General features: G+C 35.0%; 1 long non-coding RNA gene across 1 annotated transcript; it reads left to right on the top strand.

Moving 5' to 3' along the window:
- Nucleotides 1-476: 476 nt before the first annotated feature.
- Nucleotides 477-23,855, top strand: LOC131154563 (uncharacterized). The gene is made up of 2 exons (XR_009136516.1): nt 477-797; nt 23,418-23,855. It is a non-coding gene; the product is annotated as an uncharacterized LOC131154563 (long non-coding RNA).
- The last annotated feature ends 312 nt before the right edge of the window (nt 23,856-24,167 follow it).

The following is a 24,167-nucleotide window of genomic DNA, read 5'->3' as shown; positions in this document are numbered from 1 at the left end:
TAGAAGTAATCCCAACTTTCCTCCACCCATCCTTTGGGACTAGAAAAATGTTGGAAGCCAATTTGTGATCGTGGGAGTGATTTTTGGTCGAAGAAATTTTCGTCAAGAACTGTGTAGGATATCGGTTGAACGAGGAGATTTTTAAGAATATAGAAACCAAAAGGATGGTCGAGCGAAGTTTGTTGGCTAGAATGGTGGGGTGATTGAGATATTGATAGTGCTCCTCCGACAAAGAGACATCTTGTGTATGATCGATAATGCTAAAGAAGAACATCAATCCTTTTGACCTTATTCACTTTTGGGTTAAGAATACACATGATATTTTAATTTTATATGAACAATATATAAAAGTATAGCTTGAAAATTTCAATTATTATCGGCTTGGGAAATATGAGGATTTTATAAGTAGTACAATACTTTTTTGGGTGCAAGCAAAAGTATTTTTTCTTACCCAAATTTATTTTACAAATTTGAATAATACTAGTTTTTTAAACCTTACAATCTGATGGGCATCAATTCAAAAGTAATAACAAAAAGAAAAAAAATTATTTTTTTACAATGGGAAATAGGTGTCACTTTAAAAGAGGAGAGGGCAGGATTTTTAGATTTTGTAATTCGTCACAAAAAAATCTGAAACCCTAACAGTGCTGGTCTCCCGGGTATGTTCAACAGTGACCATGCCCGTCCGCCGTTCTTTCCCAGGACTAAACGAACTATAGAGACACAGAAGGGGGGCGAAATGGAAGGCAAAGGTCAAAGAGAGAGGAACGAGTCCTCGTCTGATTCACGGCAAACAGGTGATTTCCCCATATTATGTTGAAAGCCCTAATTTTTGCAAAAGAAATGTTCGGTTGGTTTTTTTTTTCTATGCTATGATCATGTCCTTTTTCGGTGATTCAGCTTTCCATTACTCTCTCTCTCCCCCCCCCCCCCCCCACCACACACACACACACACACACACACACACACACAGAGGCATACATGCATGTTGAGTTTGTCCCCATGATGGTTGAAATTTTGGAGAAACTTATGCGAAATTCATTACCTTTGGTTATTTTATTTGGCAGAATGGGATATTTTGAAGATCAATAATCAATAGAATCAGTTGACTTGTTGTATATTCGTAGCTGATGCTAAGAGCCTGGACTAATTATATGCTTATCATTTTATATATATTTAGTTAGTGTCTGTGCCTTGCGCATGAATTATTCTTATGTGTACATTTCAAAAAAATATGAATTTTTAAAAAATGGATGTACCAATATTATGCATTTTGAGCACTTGTATGATTTTAGATAGAAATGCAGAGGAATTGAGGACAACTATTAATTCAATTTGCATACTTTAAAAAAAAGAATAAATTAATTATGTCTTTAGAACGACAAAGATGTATATATTTTTATAGGCTTGCTAATTTAAAATATTTTCTTTTGTTTCTCACTGTCCACGAGGAATGACAACAATTTCTATCCTTTTGTGTGAATCCCTTAAGGGTCATGATACGGTCTGTGACATATCCATCCACACCTGATTGAAAAGTGCAAATAGAAAGTTAGAAATTAATTGAGAAAGGTATTTAAAATTGGAGTATGACACATAAAGGGTACTCATTAGTGATGGTGATAAGAAAAATCTATCAAGTTGCAAGGGGATTCATCTAAAGCATGACTCTTAAACTTGGACCGGAGGCTGCTCATGGGACTAGGTTTGACTGAGATAGTTATGAGACTAGGTTTGACCGGATTGGACACGAGGCTAGGTTCGACTGGAACCTAGTCATTGGACCAGGTTTGACTGAAATTGGTTACCAAGTTAGTTTAGGTGATATCAAGGTACCATAATTGAAGTGCATTGGGGTCGACCCATCCAAAACCAGTGATTCCGATAGACTTAGTGGTTTAGCTAGGTTGACTTGGCTTCGTATACAAAAATACAAGTGAAATGTGAGGGAAGGTGAACTAAAATTATGTGATTATTCTAAAATTATATGATTATTCTATATAAAATTAAAGGTACAAATAAATTATGATGTGTATATTACATGTGGGAATTCATATATATATTTGCACATAATTAATTAATTCAGTTTTTTGGTTTGATTTTGGGCTAAAAACCAAAACTAAAACCGAAACCGAAATTTTATATTTTGAAGAATGGAAACTGAAACTGAAAAACAGCATTGAAACTTTTTTCGGTTCAGTTTTGAGCCAGTTTTTGGTAATTTTTGGACACCCCTAGTTGTTGATTTTTTGTTTTTGTTGTTAGTTTTCAGTTGTTTGCGGAAAAAATTGGAAAGCAGATTTTATGGTTTTAAGTTGTTTTAGCAATTTGTTGTCAAAATATTTAATATCTAGAATTAAATATTTTTGGGCTAATCATTCATTTTATCTCTATTTTTTAATTAAAATAAAAATAAAATGATCATATTAATTATAAATTATAATCAAATAAAATTGTTCTTAAAATTAAAAAAATAAAATAAATTATAATAATAAAAGCCATTTACAAAATTCTTTTACCATTTTTCCATTGTCATGTACAATAATATTGTTCTTTTAAATTGAGTTTTGAAATATAATAAATAAGTAAAATAATTGTAACAATTTTTATTTTATTATAATATTTTAAATTTGTATTATTTTGTATTCATTATTTTAATCATATTTTTTAATTGTTATTTATTTATTTAATCAAGTTTTTAATTTTTTTTAGTTTTAGAAATATTAACTAAAATGTTGCTGGTCTTTTAGTTTCTGTTTTCAATATTTAGTGTTCACTTTTGATTTTTGTTTTCATAATTTTTGACAATGATACCAAACGGTCCCTAATTGTTTTATACTATTAGATAGTACTTAACTACTTATACATCTAAGGTTAAAACTAGAACAAATAATTACAAAATAATCCCAACTGAAACAAGAAATTACGAAATAACCCCAAAGTACTTAAAATACATAAAATAATCCTAAAAGAACTAACTTTTAAACTAAGCAGAATTTTCGCCAAACTAAAATAAAAGTCCTAGCTACAGCATAAACATCTAAAGATCTGCATTGTTGGTTCTCCATCACCAAACAAAAAGACTGAAGCTCATTTCGAACAAATTCGAGTGCATTATCAGATCAAAAATTTTGAATAATAATGTCAAACTGAGTTTTTGTTTCTTGGTAGAATTGAGTGAATAAATTAAGAAATTTTGATATGTGTTTCAACCTAAAAGATCAACCAAAAAGGACAAAATATTGATGACCAATAGAATTTTAACTCTACAAATACCCCAAATTTTAGAATGGAGAAAAGAAAATAACGATTTACTATTAGACTCCACTCTAGATGGAAATGATGTCTTAATATTCTGTTCTAATTAACATGTATGACACTCAAAACGAGAAACATACTTCAACATGGGAAAAATTTGTTGTAATTTTTTAAGAGATGGATGTCCCCAAATGAGCATGTACCAATCCAAAGAAACACCATGAGTTGAAGAAGCATGACAAGATCTAGATCTACCACTAGCACCATTGGAATAGTAGATGTCTTCCTTCTCAAGTCCTCCACCAATCCTCTTCATTGCCTAGAGATCTTGAATAACACAATGAGAAGGCAAGAAGGTCAAGGTCAAGGCTATTTGGAAGCCAAAGTTCCTTTAGAAATCAAGACTTTTATTTGGCTGGTTGTTCTTAGTAGAGTTCTCACCAATAATCTGTTGCAGAGTAGGAGACCTTCAAAGGCACTTTCTCCTGATATGGTGTACTTTATGGCTTTGATGTTAGAAGCAGCTTCTCATCTATTTTTGAACTGCACTTTTGCTTGGAATCTTTGGAATAAGCTTTTGGTCTTCTTGGAGAAAGTTGTGTTTGTCAAGAGTCAATGGTAGATTTTGTCATTTCATTTTTTGGTTTTGGTAGAAGGATCTAGATGCATTGTAGAGAAGTTCGGTTTTTGCAATTTTAGGGTTTATGGATGAAACATGATGCTTGTATATTAACGAGGAAAATGATTTGAGTTCCTCTTTGTTATGGGAAGAGATTCATTTAGCATCACTTTGGTGTACTGCTGCTGGTTGCTTTAAAGGAGTGAGGCTTTCTCATATTCATGGGATTGTGATTGTTGTTTCTTATTCTATTGTTTTTATTTTATTTTATTTGAAGATTGTTAAATCATACGATGAAATTGTGGGAAAGGGTAATTGAACAAAGAATTAGACTAGAAAAAGGGTTTTAGGAGGTCAACAGCATAAGTTATTTATCTTTTATGAAGATTAATGAAAAAGAGGGACTTGCATATGGTTTTTATTGGCCTTGAGAAAGCCTATGATAGAGTACCTAGGGAAGTTCTTTGGTGGGCTTTAGAAAAGAAGGGAGTATGCAATAGATATATTGAGGTCATTATAGGATATGTATAGATCTAGAGAATTTCCAATCTTAATAGTGTACATGAAGGTTATACTTTGAGCCCTTATCTTTTTGCTTTAGTGATTAATGAACTCTTTAGGACTATCCAAAACGAGATCCCCTGGTGAATGTTGTTTGCAGATGATATTATCTTGATTGATGAAAGTAAGTGTGGAGTGGAATCTACGTTAGAACTATGGAGAACTGCTCTAGAGTCTAAAGGTTTTAGGTAAGTAGAAATAAGATAGAATAAATTCAATGCAATTTCAGTAATGTAAGGAGGAGTATTGGAGATAAGATTAAACTTGATAATCAAGAAATTAATGGCACTAGTATATTTTGATATCTTTGATCTATTATGCAAATGGAAGAAGAAATTGAAGAGGATGTAATACATAGAGTTAAAGTAGGATGGGTAAAATGGAGGAGTGTCTTAGACGTGTTGTGTGATCGTAGAATATCCTAAAAATAAATTAAAGCTCTATAGGATGGTTGTAAGGCAGCCATGCTTTATGGATCAGATTGTTGGGCAATTAAGAAACAACATGTACAAAAAGTAAAAGCTGCCAAAATGCGAATATTAAGGTAGATGAGTGATATATCATTGAAAGATAAATTGAGGATGCACATATTCGCAATAAACTGGGCATAGCACTTGTCGAAGAAAAAATAAGGATGGGGCGACTTAGATGGTTTGGGCATTTGAAATATAGACCAAGTAGCGCACTTGTGAGGAGGAGTGAGTTAGTTATTGTTTTTGGTATAAAAAGGGTAGGGTAAACATAAAATTTCTTGGAATGAGATAGTGAGGAAGGACTTAAAAGCTCTTTAGCTAGTAGAAGAAAATGCCCTTGATCTGGTGGATTGGTGGAAAAGGATTCATGTTGTTGACCCCACCTAGTGGGACTCAAGGCTTGTTGTTGATATTCTTTCTAATATAATGAATCCATCTTCTTTTGTTATCAAAAAAATATTATCACATTTCTTCAAAAAATAACTACTAAATATGGTGGTCAGATTGGCCTAGTGGATAGTAAGAATAAACAAAAAAGGAAAGATTTTGTAGAGAGCAATTCTCAGCAAACTTTATGCAACATGCAATCATCAAAAGTTTAGCATCCTTTTCTTTTTTTCAAATTCAAAATTCTCTGGTCCAAAGCAAGTTGGACCTAACCAGATTTCCACTCAGTTTGGGCCTAACGAGGCATGCAGCTCAAATATGGGTGAGGAAAAATTCTATTCCTAAGCCCAATACGAATAAGCAGATTAATGATCAAATCCATGAGCAACGGAAGCATTCTTCTGTGGGCCGTAATCTAACAGCTTCCTTGCCAATGATCCTCAAAAAAGAACTTTAAAAATGTGGGCCTCACATGACAAAGAGATTGATGGCTTCAACTATGAAAAAGGGGCTGTCTTCTGACAATGATTGCATTGTGTGATATCTCCAAAGGGTGACAATCTTGAGGATAATGGCAGCAAAGCCAAAACATGGGCTGTGATCTTACCTCTCAAAAAGTTTGTGGGGGGTCCTTGAAGACTATCAAAGGATGAAGCTAAGTTGATGGAAGCTTTCCAAGATGGTGAATCGAAGGGGAAATGGCTGCAGAGCATGGCTACGATGTGCTTTAGTTGGGATTGAACCTCTGTTCAACATGAAGCTAATGAAGGTACATGTAATTCAGATGGAGTGGCAGCAAGTGCCCCTTTGTTTACCTATGGTTGGTTGTGATGCAGTAGACTGAAAGGAGAATGAACTGTTTGAGACCGAATCTGATGATGAATGGTTGTTCCATTGCCTAACGTGTTTCAAGGTTCAAGAGAGGTGTTGGATAAAAAGACAGAAGCCTGGGCAGAGTTAATGGACTCTGTCTCTGATTATGAATCAGAAGAAGATGAGGAGCGCCAAATTGACAACTTCAGGAAATAGGATGATTTATATGATAAATCTGGGTCTCATAAGAAATCTATGATTGATGCAAAAGCGCGGCAGGAAATAGAGATGAAGTTGGGAATCAAAGCTCTCCTTTCAATCTGGATACGTGTCAAGAACTTGGCATATTTTAAAGAAAACCACCCATGTCCTCTAACTGATTTGGCATGCCATTGTGTGTAATCTGAAGAGCTAAATCCTCAAGGAATAGTAGAAGTTTGTGATTTATGACTAAAAATAAAAAACAAAACGAAAAATTTGAATGACAAGAATTTTGAGTGGATGGCAGAAAGTAATCTCCAAATTCACATACACTAGGATCCTAATATCTGCGTGCCATCTTCCATACTGCATAGGCTTGCCAGCCACATTGTTCACCACATTCTTGGCCTATTCCACTCTAATAAACAAGATGTAATTATATTACGCCTAAAAGCCAAAACCCTTTTTCTCCGTCGTCCTCGAGAAAACTGTGGTTTCCCATGAACACTCTTATTTAACCTATACATCCATGTGTGATTTCATCCATGTGTTTTTGCCTTATTGTGTGATTCAATTGTCTAGGGAAAGCATACACATGAAATATGATTTTATTATTGTTAAAATTTAAATGTATTTTATTGTTTTGCTTGTTGTTTGTATATCAATATAGGCATCTCATTTAGAATTGATTTTGGAAATTTGTACCGAATCTTATGTTTGACTCAATTCTCGATTCCCAAAATTGGAATTTTGATTCACAATTTGAATCTCGATTTGACAATTATGTTCCAAGAGTCTTAGCAATCTACTTATGTTAGGGCATTCATTTCATCATATAAGCATTTGGTACATTTTTCTACTAATTAACTTTAGAACTGCGTTTATCAAATGGTGATGATTTCAAGAAGGCTTTGTTCAAGCTTGGTTTGTTTAGTGGTTGTAATTTTGGGTTAGGTGATATTTATACACTCTAGCTTAAGCAAGGTCTTAAATTTCGATTTCGACTCAAATTTCGAAGCTCCAAAAGTATGGAAATTTCGACAAAAATTTCGATTTCGATGTCAATTTCGATTTCAATTTGAAAAAATAATGGAAACTAGTAGTAAAACATGAAATTATTTGTGAAACTTTAGAAATGGTTAACAAACATAATAATATAAGTTTTAAGACTAATATATTACAAATTAAATACATCTATGTTTTGTGTGAGGTGGAAAAGTCATAAAATAGTATGTGTATCAAACATGCTTGTAAGATAATGTACATTAAACATATTCAGTTAATGCAAATGAAATTCATAAATCATTTAAAAATTATTTATTATACAAATATTGATAATTTAGACATGAATGGTTAAATAAAATATTACTATAAGTTTATTTTTTCATATAATTTCAAAAGCACTTGTGATAACCTTTTGTTTCAATAAAATAAATAAAATAAATTAAAAGAGAAATTTCACTTCACTCTTGAATCTCTCATTTGAATTTCGACAAAATTTCATTGCATAGTTAAAATTTTGACAAATTTCGCTAAAATTTTGAGGTTTCGATAAATTTCGGATGATTCGTTGAGATTTCAATGAAAATTATGCAAGACGGAAATTGACTGCCATTTCGATTTCGAGGGTGATGGAAATCAGAAATTTCGACGGAAATTTCGACAATTTCGTGGAAATTTCGACAATTTCGTGGAAATTTAAGACCATGAGCTTGAGAGGGGGGAGGGGGGGTGTTAGAAGTGAACATGCTAGTTTAGTAATTATGTGGTATGAGCAAGGTCTTAAATTTTGATTTTGACTAAAATTTTGAAGCTCCAAAAGTACAAAAATTTTGATGGCAATTTCGATTTCAATTTGAAAAAATGATGGAAATTAGTAGTAAAGCTTTAGAAATGGTTAATAGGCATAATAATGTAAGTTTTAGGACTAATATATTACAAATTAAATGCATCTATGTTGTATATGAGGTGCAAAATATAAATTGTGTATTAAAGATATTAGGTTAATTTAAATTAAATTCATAAAACATTTAAATATTATTTATTATACAAATAAATATAATTTAGACATTAATTTTTCATGTAATTTCAAAAGCCCTTGAAATAATATTTTGTTTCAATAAAAAATATATATAAATTAAGAGATAAATTTCACTTCACATCTAAATCTCACATTTGAATTCTAAAGAAATTTATTCTATAGTTAAAATTTCGACGGTTTTACCAAAATTTCAAGATTTCGATAAATTTTGGATGATTCATTGAAATTTTGACGGAAATTATGCAAGATGGAAATTGACTGTCATTTCGATTTCGAGGGTGACGAAAAATGGAAATTTTTTACCATTTCATGGAAATTTAAGACCATGGGGATTTTTGTCTTCCATGGTTTTTATTATTAATATATAAAAGGACAAACCTAGAGCTGTACGCAAAGCTCTAGGAAATTGTGCTAGTTGTTTTTCTTTTCTTGCTTCTTCTGTTCTTATCCTCTTCTTTTCTTTTCTTCATCTCTTCTCTATATAGAACTTTACAACTATAATTGTGAATACTTGTTTGCTGTTCTAAGAATACTAACTTCAATTAAATAAAACATCCTATGAGATGGCTATAATATTATAAAGATGAAATAGTTTTCAAGATCTAAGGTGCAATTCTCAATTGTTTTAGAAAGGTTTAATTTTGAGTCTTAGTAGTCAACTTATATTTGGGTATTTCTTTCATATAGGCATTTGGTTATATTTTTCTAGACTAGTTAATTTAAAATTTGTATTAATATGCATTATCCTTAACCAAGAAGAGCAAGGGCATGCCTTTTGTAAACATGTGTTAGACCCTTGATTAACTTGACATTGCCAAGGCATGTGTTGTCGTCAACTCATGTGCCAAGGCAACAATAGAAGACGGTTTGTCATGGGTTATTTTGTGGAATTCAGTGGATTACCACTCGGTGTTGCTAAGGAGGGAAAACATAGGTGCTCAATTGTTTGAGAACATACTCGACATATTCAAAGATGAACTATAGGGGCTGGTTTTGGTTGGCCTGGCTGGAAGTGTCTCATTGACATGTAGTGCTTGCTTGTGTGTGGGATAAGTCATGGTTAAAGAGAAATCATGCATGACACAAGGTGTTGACTTGTAGGCTGTGTGCAACTTCAATGACAAAGGCTATAGTATTGACATGTTAGCCAGACAGGGCAATTTTCCTTGTAGGGGCTGACACACATGCTTGTCGAAAGGACAACTCTAGGGTTGACATATGGCAACGTTCCTAGCCACATATTTGTGAATAATAGTTGGTTATGCCTTATTGGCAAATGCTGGCTGTGTCTAGAACAGCCTAGGTAGTTGGGGTTGTCATTTGCTGACCCAAGATAATTTGGGGTGTCAACCGTATAAATATGACATGTGGTGGCATGTGACATCAGAGGCAATTCACCACAGTGTTCTTGCACGTGTTTTGAGTGTGTAATCCTTGTCTTGAATAAGAATAAAGGTTGGGAGGTGTTGCTCCTGTAAACATTGTTGCATTTTGTATGCTGTATTCTCTTTACACACTTGCAGGATAACCAACAAATTTGATTGTGTGCGCGCCATTGACTTAACCCAGTGAGACTTAGTGCCATCACAATGTCAAGGAGAGGCGTGGAGATTTAGACCTTGTGACAACATGCTTAGGTGTAAGTGTGTAATGGTCTTGGCCCAACTACAATGAAGTATTGTTCATTTTAGCCCACTCGCCTCACAATTTTGTCCTATAAAAGGTGCTTCACATAGTTGGCATCTGAACTATCCTTATAAGTCCAAGATCTCCCTAGTACACATCTGACATGGGACCATAACATGCTCTCCCATTAAATCTCTGATGCCCTCATTAGAGTGGCCCACACCTTTGTGTAGGTTTCACCCATGTGATCGTACCCCTAGGGTGGCTCTAATCTTAATGTAATGGTTTCGGCCCAATTGCGGTGAGGTATTACCAGATTATCCATTTTGGCCCACTAGCCTCACAATTTTGTTCTATGAAAGAACATATTTCGTAGTTGGCGTCTGATCTTTATAAGCCCAACATGTCCCTAATATACGTCTTATGTGGGATTGTGACAATAGGCCTCATTGTATAATGCGTTTGCCTTTCCAAAGTTAAGCTTTTAGACTAGGCCTCAAGGTGTTTTAGTTATGCCTTGACTTGAGGGGAATCCTTGATTGAATCTTCTAAAACATTGTTATTTCTATGTAATAGTGAGTAAATGTATGAGCTATCCACTGATGGTGTTTGCATTTATATTTCTCAATTACCTATTTGTTGGTGTTGTGTCCTTAATCAAATAATGTTCTTTCACCTATTCTTTGTGTGCCATTGGAAGATTTTGAACTCAAATTATGTTTGATAGATATTTGAACTTTGAACTGTTAATCAATTGTTCTTCCTCCCCCTTTATTTCTTTCCTTATTTCCTTCTTGGCAGTGTCGTACTACTGTTTTTGCTTCACCCTTATTTCCTCACTCATTTCTTCTTCTTCTCTTCTCCTTCTTTCTCCGCCCCTCCCTTAACTTTCTCTCTCTTTTCACTGTTTTTGTATTCATCCTACACATAAAACCCAACACAAACATATCCCTAACTAATTAATTAAACATAATCCTAATGGGCTTATGCCCAATAAACTGTTGACGCTACTCTTTGCCTCTTTGGAATCAACTTCCAAAAGGGTCAAATTGATCCATCCAATGTCTAGCTTCCCATCCAACATCAATTCTTTCTTGCTGAAAAAACTTGACTCAAGTGAGTTGTGGGAGGGATTGAGGAGATCATCACAATTACATGAATCATCATGCTTCATAACAAAGGGATTGGCCATGCACTCAAACTTGGTTAGAAGATCTTAGGAAGGCATCAACTTGTACTTCTTGTTAAGGGAAAAGTTATAGGAAATTACAAAGGCGTTTGCTTGATCTTTGTATCAAACATCTATGACACCTAAATCTAAAAGAATGTTATAAATCTTGAGAAGAGGAATATCAAATTGCATTATCTTTGCAGTTGAAAAAATCTTTAAGGTAAGGAAACCTTGGTCATACACCTTCAAGTTGGCCAAGCTATCTTGTACAGATGAGGTTGTGGCCCAACATTGAGGTTCAACAGTTCAACTTCGTAACTTCTTCAAACCCCACGTTTGTATGACCACTGGGATCAACAACCTAAGTGGTATTTGCTTTCGACAAATCATTTGAGTTTAAAAGATGGTATCTGCTTTTGACAAATCACTTAGTTTTAAAGATGTTGGTTCTCCTTTGATCTTTGTTTCCTCTATTTTGTGTTTATGATTTGTAGGCTTAATATATGCATTTTTGTGTTTGTGTTTTCCATTTGCAAATTCTTGGAGTATACAAAATTTTTCAAGAAGTGCTATTGCACTTTTTTATTTTTATTTTTTATTTTAATCTAGCTTGGATTCACACCTAAGATTGTATGCTTTAGATTTTTTAAATGCATTGTATTGTTTGTGTGGTTTTTAGTAGTAGTAGGGTGTGTGATTTAGAAAATTGTCTATGTGAAATAAGCTTGCCAAAAAAAAAACTCAAATGTTTACTTCGCTTGTGTAATACAAATTATCTTTGTACACACAACCTGTCCCAAGCTCGGATAAAGTAGTAGGGTTGTGTTAGGTAGTTGATAGATAGCATAAAACTTCGTCAAATCTTACTATCATGAATTCTTGCCAAATTCACCAAGGTTAAGGGAATAGACTGGGTTAGTATAGAAGGGAGAGGGCTAATAAGTTAGCACAAGAAATGAAGATTAGATTAGCACCTTAGAATATATTTATGGGCAAAAGCATGGAAATAGTGGAAATGTTTAGAAGGAAAATTAATTTAATCTGCCTTCAAGGGGCGAATTGTAAATCTTTGATACACTGATAAAAAGAAACATAAAAATGAGGTGGGACTTATTGTAGACAAAGATCTAAAAGATAATGTACGAAATGTTAAAAGAATAGGAGATAAGATCATTAAAATCAGGATAGCTTTAGGGTTGGAGATAGTGAACGTCATTAGTGCGTATGCTCCCCAAATAGGCTAAGCAAAAAATATTAAAATACAATTTTGGGGAGATATAGGCAGTATTTTACAAGGGATACCAACGTATAAAAAGACATTCATAGGAGCTGATTTGAATGGACACATTGGAAAGGATAATATAGGCTACATAGAGGCTATGGATATGGAGATAAAAATGAGGCTAATGATACAATTTAAGATTTTTTCATGTCTTACGATTTGGTTATGTTGAATACTTGCTTTATAAAAAGAGAAGAACACTTAGTAACTTTCAAGAGTGGGTTTAATAAAAAGCCAAATAGATTTCTTCTTAACTAAGAATGGGGATCGCCTATCTTGTAGGGATTGTAAAGTTATCCTAGGTGAAAGTTTGGTTATACAACATAGAGTCCTAGTATTAGATATACATATTAAAAAATGGAAGAGAAGGAGTAACATAAAGCAACACAATAGGGCTAGATGGTGGAACATGAAGGGAGATAATATGGTAAAATTCAAAGATAAAATGATCAAATAGTCTGATTGGATAGTAGTGGGTAAGGTATATGCAAATACTATTTGAAATAAAATGGCTAATTCTATTGTAAGGATAGCAAAAGAGGTTTTAGGTGAGTTCAAAGGAAGATACTCGGGTAGTAAAGAAAATTGGTGGTGGGATCAAGAATTCCAAAAAGCCGCTAAGACAAAAAGAAATTGATATAAAATATGACAAAATTGTAGAAATATAGAAAATATTAAAAAATATAAAGAGACGAGAAAAAATGCAAAAAGAAAAATACTATTAGTGAAGCTAGACATAGAGCTTATGATGCTGTATATACTATATTAGATACAAAAGAAGGAGAACATACATTTATAAACTTGCTAAAGCTAGAAAAAGAAAATGTAAATATTTAGGTGATGTATGTATAAAGGATGAGAATGATAATGTCTTTGTTAGAGTAGAAAACATAAAAGAGTGGTGGCGTATATATTTTGATAAGTTGTTTAATGAAAACCAAAATAAAATATTAAACTTGGAAGTGACGAATGAGGAGAAGAATAAAAATAGGAGGTTTATTCACAAAATTAGAGTCCTTGAAGTTAAGATGACATTAAAAAAAGATGAAAAGTGAGAAATCTATTGCACCAGATAAAATACCAATTGAAGTATAGAAATGTTTAGGGGATAAAGGAAATATTTGGTTAACTAATCTATTCAACAATATTATAAAAACCAAGGAAATGCTAGATTAATGGAGGGAAAGTACGTTAGTACCTTTATACAAAAAAAGATGATATTCAAAACTATAATAACTATCTTGGAATGAAGATTACGAGTTATATGATGAAATTATAGGACAGGGTAATTGAACATAGAATAAGACTAGAAACGAGGATTTTAGAAAAATAATTTGTTTTATACCTAGGAGATCAACAACAGAAGTAATTTATCTTTTAAGAAGTTTAATGAAAAAATTTAGGGAAAATAAGAGGGACTTGCACATGGTTTTTATTGACCTAGAGAAAGCATATGATGGAGTACCTAGGGAAGTTCTTGGTGTGTCTTAGAAAATAAGGGGGTATCCAGTAGATATATTGAGGCAATTAAGGATATGTATGATAGAGTAGTGATTAGCGTGTTAGGACTGTAGGAGGGTAATCTAGAAATTTTCCAATCACAATAGGTATACATCAAGGTTCTACTTTGAACGCTTGTCTTTTTACTTTAGTGATTAATGAACTTACTAGGAATATCCAAAATGAGATCCCTTGGTGTCTGTTGTTTGTGGATGATATCATGTTGATTGATGATAGTAGGAGCATAGTGGAATCTAAGCTAGGACTTTGGAGAGCCACATTAAGGGTCTAAAGGGTTTAGGATAAGTAGGAATAAGACAAAATATATGAAATGCAATTTTAGTAATGCAAGGAGTAGCAATGGAGAGAAGATTAAATTTGATAATCAAGAAATTGTTAGCATTGATAGATTTCGATATCTTGGATCTATTATGTGAGCGGAAGGGGAAAGTGAAGAAGATGCAGTATAGAATTAAAACATGTTGCATAAAATGGATGAGTGTGTTAATTTTTATTAGATGGCTATAAGACCGGCTATGCTTTATGGTTCAGAATGTTGGGCAACTAATAAATATGTACAAAATGTTAAAGTTGCTGAAATGCGAATGTTAAGGTGGATCAGTGGTATAACATTAAAAGATAAAGTAACAAACAAGCATGTACGCTAAAATTTGGGCATAGCACTGGTTGAAGACAAGATAAGAGAGGGGCAGCTTAGATGGTTTAGGCGTTTGAAATGCAGGCCTAGTAGAGTACATGTGTGAGTTGGTTATTGTTTCTGACATGAAAAGGGGTAGGGGTAGGGATAGACCTAAAATAACTTGAAATGAGGTAGTGAGGAAGGATTTAATAGCCCTTAATCTAATAGAGAAAAATTCTCTTGATCAGGTAAATTGACAGAAAAGGATTCATGTAGCCGAACCCACCTAGTGGGACTTAAGGCTTGTTGTTGTTGTTGTATTTCCAGATTCATCTGTCTTGGGACCTCTTTCTCAACACGGATTATTTGGGTTTTATCATCATCTTCTTTTTCTGCAATTGCAAGGACTTGATAGGACATTGTGCAATATAATGCTCAAAACCTTGGCAGTTGAAACACTGAACTACTGTTTAGACCTTATAAGTTGACCGGAATTGGTCTCAAATTTCTGTGTAGTAGCTGCCTAAATTCCTTTACTCAACTGATACCACTAGTGGTGTTTTCAGTCTAAAAGGTTGATTTTGCTCTAGGAAGCTACATATCCTCCATCTGATATCCAACTGTAATGAGTTGACAAATAGCATGTTTGGATGCAATTGTAGGCTTCAACCTTTCCTCTATAAAGCAATCATTGTGCCCTCTTATTTGGAAAAGTAGCCAAATGATTTCTACATTCATGTCTTCTCGCTTGGAATTGAAATGGTGTACACAGACACACTGCTGGTGGTTAAGGGCGCAGACACACTGTTCTAGCTTGCTTGGTTCATCTCATTCCAAGTCCTAATGCCATGATTACTCCTTATCTTCTCCTAAATTTCTTGTGTTGCTTAATCCATAAATATGTGCACTCCCTTTACTTTAGGTTTGGCCAAGTAAAACTTTAAGGCTTCTTTCATGTTGTATGACTAATAATAATTCACTAAGCAATATTGCCAATTATCAAAGTCATTGGAGGGCCTTCCCCATTAAAATGAATAACACCCAGTTCGATTCCCCTATAAGTAGCTTGGTTTCCTTTGGGTTCAAAGAAAATTGGAGTAAAATTAATAGTGCCACTCTCTTGATTAGATGGGGAACCAATCGGATTTTTGCTGGAAACTTGGGCTGACAATTTTTTCATTACACTGTTGATCTCTTCCTATGAATTCCCCTAGTGCTGAACCTTATATAGTTAGTGATTTCATTTCTGAAGTTTTCCATTTGTTAGTGTTGCTGGATGATTTTTCGTCTGCTTTTTTTTTTTTTCAAGCTTTTTAATTTTTTTATTGTAGTTTTATTTTTGATTGGAAGAAGGGTGGATGTCTCAGTTAAGCTGGATTTTGGATGATGTAATGGAGAAAAGGGGAAGGGCTAGATCAGAAATGAAGATAAGAAAAGGAAGAAACCTGAGATGCTGTTGATAGCAAGGGCCATGCGCATATCTGGCATTTGAGGCACATGTACATCCATTGATGATCTTATGGCAAAGATATTCAAGGATATGGGAGATTGGATGATAAGGATCTTGATGGTGATGGTGGTCCACAGGTCTGCCCAAAAAACTTTTGAGAGGGATGGGATCTGAGAGTGGCAGCAGCAGGAGTTTTTGGTGGCATGACAGCATGTGGGGTGTTGTATGGTAGTGGGGCTTTGGTTTCTGGCTGATTGATGGCTTTTGATTTTGGTGGTGGCAGCAGTTTTCGAGATGATGACTTCAAAAAAAAAAAAAAAAAAAAAAAAGAATTGTCAAAAAATCTTAACCTCAACTCTCCATTTTTGTTTCGACACTTCCAAGCGATATTACTATTAAGATTTGATCATAATGAATGACCTAACTTGAAGATAGGGCTCTTCCTCTATTTATAATACAAATTAAATACATTCTAATGACAATAATACCCTTACTAACTCTCGCTAGTTAACATTATTAACACACTCAATAATAATAATAATACTAAAAGACATATATAACCTCTAACACCACCCCTCAAGAGCATAAATGTCATATGCTCCTAGCTTGTTATAAATGAATTTAACACGAGCACCCTCCAATGCTTTGGTAAACAAATCAACAAGCTGCATGTCCGACTTCACTTAAGCGGTTGTAAGAAGCTTCTGCGCAAGTTTCTCCTGAACAAAGTGGCAATCAACTTTCATGTGCTTCGTTTGCTCATTTAAAAACCGGGTTGGAGGGCAATATGAAGAGCAGCTTGATTATCGCACATCAACTTCATAAGTTGAGAATGAAAAAAAACCCAATTCTTCCAGCATGTTCTTCAACCAGACAAGTTCACAAGCAGTGTGAGCCATAACTCTATATTCTGATTCAGCACTTGACCTTGCCACTGTAGTTTGTTTCTTACTCTTCCAAGTAACCAAATTACCACCAACCAAGATACAATACCCAATGGTGGATGTTTGATCGAAAGGCGATCTAGCCCAATTTGCATATGTATATCCATGGATATAAGTGTAACCTTGATCACGATATAAAAGATCTCTCCCAGGTGCACCTTTGATATCTCAAGATGCGAATTATTGCATCCCAATGACTTGTCCTTGGAGAATCTAGAAATTGACTCAACACTTGTTGTAAAAGATATATCTGGTCGAGTGATTGTGAGATAATTCAACTTTCTAATAGGTCTTCGGATTGTCCAAGATTAGGTAGCAAATCACCCATATCTGACATTAACTTCTTGTTAGGATCCATGAATGTATCAACCGGTTTAGATCCCAACAAGCCAATTTCATCCAATAGATCAAGAACATACTTCCTCTGTGACACAATAGTTCCGACACGAGATCTAGATATTTCTATGCCCAAGAAATATTTCAACGTTTTTAAATCTTTGGTTTGAAACTTAGTTTGTAGAAAAAGCTTGAAACTTTGAATACCTTTATCATTATCATCCATAATAACAATATCATCCACATTAACAATAAGAAGGATCCTACTTGATGAAGTATGATGATAAAACATGGAATAATCCACAACACACCGTCGAGACTAAACTCGAGTACTGCAACACTGAAACGACCAAACCATGGTCTGGGAGATTGTTTTAAACCATATAAAGCCTTCTTGATCCGACACACTAAGCCCGTCCTAGTAGACTTTGACGCTAACTACTCTTCAACTTTGTCCACAAACAGTTCCCTATCTTCTGCTGACATACAATTGATTTCTTCATCTTTGAGGCCCTTCCACTTCATTAAGAACTCATGCTGCTTTTGCGTTGATGATGCGAATTCTGTGTTAGCAAGTACCAAGTCACCTATGTTAATGTGTAAGGATCTTCCTTCTTGATCTCTCTACTTCTTTATCTACTTGGAAGTTTTCTCCAAGTGAGCTTAGGTGTGATTATGTCTTCATTTTTCGGTGAAGATATGCGTTCTCGGACTCTTTCCTTTATACAACTCGACCATGATGTGTGGTAAAAACAATTTTTGGCCTGTTACAGCCCCAAGATGGCTTGTTGGTTGAGCTCTTTTGGGCGTTGAAGTCAAATTGAGCAACGTTGAGTAGCTGCACTGCACTCAGTTCTTCTAGTTGGTAGTGATGAAATGGCGCAAGTACTTCTTTAGTAGCTCGTTAAATGTCTTTGTTTGTTCATTTGTCTATGGGTGGCTCAAAAAAATGTCAAGTTGTGAATTGTAGATTTTGAAAAGTTCTTTTAAAAATTTCCTATGAATCTTGTATCACATATCTTAGGGAACACTACTTCAAAACATGTTTAAAAAAATAATTATGTTGCCTCCTAATGGTACTTTGGTGCTAGTATGAAAGTATTGTACTTTGTAAACCTGTTATTGAGTATAGACCTTGCGTCCTTGACTCAGGGCAAGTTGATGATGAACTCTTGTTGACACTTGAAGAGGCTCAAACAACCCTATAGTTTTCCTTCTCTCGTCGTTGTCTGGCTGGAAGGTGAGATGAATTATAGTATACTCAACCACCTCACAACAAATGTGTGGCCAGTATTACCTTTACTTTAATAATGCCAAGGTCCGATGCCATCTTGGTTGGTTTGTCCACATGGTGTCATAATACTCTTACAACAATGTTTCCCTTAAGTCACCAACTCAAGGCCCGAGGAGCTGGTTACCATGTGTCAACATCAATCCATCCTCTAATTAGCACTAGCATGTTTTTCCCAACTCACCAATATCATGCGGTTTTGAGCAACTAGATCTTTAACAAGGTCTACTTTATGCACTCTGACATTTTCGTGGTAACCTTACCCTTACTAGTTGCAAGGCTACAAGCTTGGCTGTCTTGCCTAGTTCATTTGTGACTTGATTCATCTGCTCTGCCTTGTGCTTGATAAAGAAATCAAATTCCATTATGAATTCTTGCCAACAAGCGTGGTTAGGGTATAACTTAGGTTGTGTAAAGAAATGATTGATAACTGAGTAACTTGTTTTCACCACAAATTTAGACCCAAGTATGTTGTCATATGTGTAGAGAATGTTTCATGGCTATCATCTTCTTCGTTTGAGCTATGTGCTTTCGCTCACCTTCACTTACGACCCTCGTATGGAAAAGGGTGTTGATCCTATAACAAAACTCCTCCAAGGGCATAGTTTGATGCCATTTGTTTGTACCTCGAAGGTTTTCATGGTGTTTAGAAGAGCGAGTACCGAATAACGCATCGTGGGTTCCTTCAAGTCATCAAAAGTTCCTCATCACTGCTAGGTCTAGTTCCACCTATGATCTTCCTTTAATAGTTTTGTCAATGGGGCAGTCCTTGAGTATCTCTCCATGAACTTGTGGTAGTAGTCGGCAAGTTCAAGAAAGGAACTCAACTCCTTGATCATTGTCGGGATCTTTGAATCTTGAGTTGCTTTTACTTTCTCCATATCCATTTGGATGCAACTTTGTTCAACCGGATAACTAGGGAATTTGTTGCTCATTAGAGCGGAAGAGCAGTTCTCTTGTTTTACATAAATCGAACACCTGCCGTAAATGTTCTTCATGTGGAACTATAGATAACAATGTCATCCATTTATACCATGACAAACTTATCGAGGTGGTCATGAAGCACCCAATTCGTCAATGTGTAGAAAGTAGTTAGCACATTCATCAAGAAGGGTATCACCAAAAATTCATATGCTCTATACCATGTCACGTGCAAGTAGTCTTTGGATTATCACCATTTGCTATCCTCACTTAATAGTAGCTTGATTGCAAGTCAAGTTTGATGAAGTGTTTTTGGGCACAATTACTTTGTTAAGTGTGCTGTAATCCACATACATTCGCTTATTCCTATCGTTTTTCCTCTATTGGTGCTTTGAATAGTGCTTGGAAGAACTTATATTATAACCCACTTCCAGTAACTCATTAAGTTGCTTTCTCAATCTTCTAGTTCTAGAGGCACCATCCTTAATGGCCCTTTTGAGGGAGGCTTTACCTTTGGTAACAACTCAATCTCATGCTTTACAACTTATTGTAGAGGTAAGTTGTGTCGTAGCTTATCCTGCATCACACCTTTCTACAACACATCTTGGACGGTAGCAGGCACCCGCTCTTGCCCAACTTCTTCATCCACCACCATTGAGGCAAGATATGTTGGCTCACCACTTCTCAATCCCCTTCTTGAGTTGCATGGCTAAGAGAACTTTTCATCATTCCCTTTCTTTGCAATGACTCACACTATGTAAGGGTAATCTCCAATCTAGCTTAAGGAACCAACAAACAACAATAATAATGCTTTAGTCTCTCTTAAGGATTTTATTTTTTTATCGCTTGGAAATCATCCGTAGAAATGACCATGAAACTCACATGTCAAGTACATTGTCCAAGCTTCATTGTCTCTTGCTTGGCTACTTATATAGTAGGTTTCACTGTGGAGTTAACCACTTTCACGCTTCTTGAATCCTTCTCCAAGTTAAAGTTGAGTCTTTGCGTGTCCACCTATGAGACAAGGTTACGTGTAGCCTTGGTATTTATCATATTATGGGTGCTCTTCAATTAATATGTAGATCAGCAAACATTAACTTTTTAGCTTGGGTAACTTTTGGTTCTTTTTGCTTGCCTCTTCAATGCATTGAACAACTGCATTGCGCCCCATCCGACCTTTCCTCCTCATCCTCACCCTATTCTTCAACAACTCTTTGAGGGCTTGTCGAAACATGCCAACTTGCCCTTACCATTGGATGAAGAAGCTTCCTTTGAAGTTGATGCCTTGGTGTCGATTTCCTTAGTTTTGAGTTTGCTCCTTTGGAAAGATTTTAAGCTATTTCCACTTGACATGCCACTCTTAACATGGTGAAACTCTCTCCAGCATAGTTAGTCAAGTGTTCCATAGCAGCCCACATAGTATGCAAGTGCAAAACTCTTTTTTGGTGTTCTGCCTTTGCCCATGGTTTCAATCATTCAAGGAAATAAAACATTTTGTCTCTCTAACATGTCCTGGACATCAAATATCAAAACAGAGAATCGTTTCACACACTATGATCTTGCAGTTTTCCTTGAGCATTGTACTCTTTTAACATTTTCAGGAAAGAATTGGGCATTGAGCTCTCTCTCTAAGTGCCCAACTCTCAATTACTCATCTTCCATTTTGAATCTTATCATACTTGGTATGTCATCACTGTGTAGCATCTCCGCTCAAGTATATTGCCACCATGGATACTTTTGCTTCCTTCGAGTTGTCTCAATGCACAAAAGTGTTGCTCCATGTCAAATAGGAAGTTTGCCGACATGTTAGCATCATGAGCTCACCCATATGCTCTGGGTTCTAGTACCTTGTTATTTTGTACTCTGCTGTATAATTAGAACCAATTGCATGAACCATCAGGTTTTATCTTGGCAATAAGCTTCCTTTCTAGGTTTGTGTTGCTTATACCATAGCCTGGAAGCTTTTGAAAATTTCTCAATGGAACTTTGCTGGTGTTTTTGGGATATCTCCAATACATTAACGTGTTCTGCAAGTTGGGCCACTCCACAACCACATTGTTGGCTCTTAGCTTGCGCCTCTAGCACATCAATTCTCTCAGTGTGGGGGATGATTCTCCCACCAATGCTTCACATTATCCCACAATTCGGAAGCAACCGAATCACAATCAATTAACCAGCTTTGATACCAATTGTCACAAGCTCGTTATATGTTAAAAGTAATAGTGTGTGAGGGACAAAATTACCCCAGCTCACACCACCTAATTACTAAAATAACATATTCGCTTCTAATTTTTAATGCCCAAGAAGAGGCCAGACTATAAGGACAGTTTTTGAAGCCTATAGTCTGTATTTTATGCTAAGATGTGTTATTTAAGTGTTTAGAGTGCCAAAAGTTCATTATGATTCGTTTTTACAATAATAATTTTACATCATGGAAAGTTCTCAAGTTTACATGAATTATAATAAAAACTTATACCCTGATTGTGTTCTTCAATTGTTTTTTAATTTCAATTTTTGAATACATATTGATAGTTTGTTATATTTGTGTTTCGGTTCACATGAAAGTGAGGTATATACAATATAATTTTCTTTTGTTATTGGGAAAAAAAAGAAAGAGAGGTATATGCAAATACAATATTTATTAAGACTCCCATCTTATAAATGACAGAAGAAAACTTTTGTTATTGTTTCCTGCATTCAAATACCAGAAAAGAACAAAAAATGCAGAATTGAGATTCCATGCATTGTGTGGATTTTATTTAGTTGTCACACTTGAAGACGGGTTTTCATGTTAAATAAAAATTCTTCAACACCATTTTTATCCTGTGGCTATGAATTTGGCTCCTTGGTTCTGAATGCACTAATTATTAACGTTTCTTGCCTTTTAATGAACATGCAAACTAATAAATTTGACCTGTGCGTATCTTGGATTTCATTGCTGATAGATGGTGCATGGATGTAGTTGTCACCCTATTTTATTGAAGTGGTGCATAATGGAATGAATGCGATGTTGTGCATAGTGAGTTCAGAATAAAGAAGTCAGTCAGGACCAATCACTTCTGAAAATTATGAGCCTGTTTAGTTGTGAAATAGTTCTCATTTTTATTTTTTGAATTTCCCTAAGAATTACAGATGCATACCATATTTTTCAGTTTTCAAATATCAATAAAAAGTGTTCTCAATGTTCACAAAGGAAAATTTTAAACAATGTGTCATTTTTGTAGCTCTTTGAAAAACTAGAAACTATTGCACAACTGAACTGGCCATGTCTCATTTTGGAGACTAGACTCTTTTTTCGTTAGATTTTATCCTTTTTTTTTTTTCCTCTATTAGATATTTTGTGGTGAAAATCAGCTGACATTATTTGGGTGCAACAGGCCAACAAATACTGAAAACAGGTTTTTTGGTTTGGCTTTTGAGGGAAACTGAAACCAAACCAAGTTATTTGTTTTCTGAATTTCTAAATGGATCCTGAACTATGCAACTGTGTTACTGGACATTACTTATATGGTTTTATGGTTTCGTTCAGTTAATTAGTCAGATCTTTCTGTTTTTCAATTTGGGTTAAGGCCTCCATGGAATAAAACCCTAAACCCATCATGATTTTTGACTTATTTAAATTATATGAAGCCCACGCTACTTTGTTGGTACAGTCATTTAAATAAGGTATTAGGTTTCTTTGAGTAGTTCCATGGGAGTTCAATGTAAATAAGTTTGGTGCAAATTCACCCCCTCAAATGCTTCGTGGTTCATTTTGGTGTTTGCTTTCCTGCAAAATGACGGAAACATTTTCTATGGCAAAGTAAAATTAAACTAGGTTTTAATGCCTACTGTATTGTGCTTAGGAAGGATTTGGTCAACATTTTTATCTATTCACCTGCTCTGGTTAATCTGGTCATGTAGGCATGAGAAGTATGTGGCCCAGTGTAGGGCAGTTTTTGTTGTCAACTGCAAGAACAAGGGCGATCAAATGTGGCAGCGAAGTTGTCTAAAACAAAATAGGGGGAAACCAGAGAAGAATCCGGTGAAAACCTAGCAGGCCCAAGTGGCGTTGAATCATTTAAGCAAGTTTGCTGCTCAGTTTGCTCAACAGATGGAGTCATCGACAGTGATGAGGTTGATCATTTTTTCAATGTTCTTCCTAGTGAGTGTTGATATGCTCTGATTCATTTCTGGTTTATGGGGTGAAGTAATCAATCCAGCAGGAGTGCTGGTGCATGATGTGTATAAATGGTTGGTTCTATATGTTACCTCTCTGAGGTCTAGTCTATTTTGTATAACTTCTCCATGGGTCTTTTAGATGAAATCAATCGAGCAGGAGTTCTGGTCATGGAGATCAAATATTGCATTGTTATCAGTTTTTTTGGGTAATGAATTAGACAGTGCAAGCCTGGTGAGCTTTTTATTTATGTTTTAGGGGAGGGGATCAAAATGAAAGTAAATTCTTTTCTTTTTGTTTAATGAACAGTGAACAAGATTTTGGTATCATCTCTATCTCTAACCCTATTAGGATAACAACTTCTAATAGGGTTTCAAATGATTAGGCTTTGTTAAAACCTTAACATGTTAATTAGAATTCATGGGACAATTGTGCCGTCCCCAGCGCCCTGGCAGACCTAGGGAAAAGTATTTTTGAAAAGATTTTTAGACCCA

This window comes from Malania oleifera, chromosome 4 (genome assembly GCF_029873635.1).
Source record: "Malania oleifera isolate guangnan ecotype guangnan chromosome 4, ASM2987363v1, whole genome shotgun sequence".
Classification (NCBI taxonomy): Eukaryota; Viridiplantae; Streptophyta; class Magnoliopsida; order Santalales; family Ximeniaceae; genus Malania; species Malania oleifera.
The sequence above is the reverse complement of the archived record's forward strand: the minus strand, read 5'-3'. Positions and strand labels throughout refer to the sequence as shown.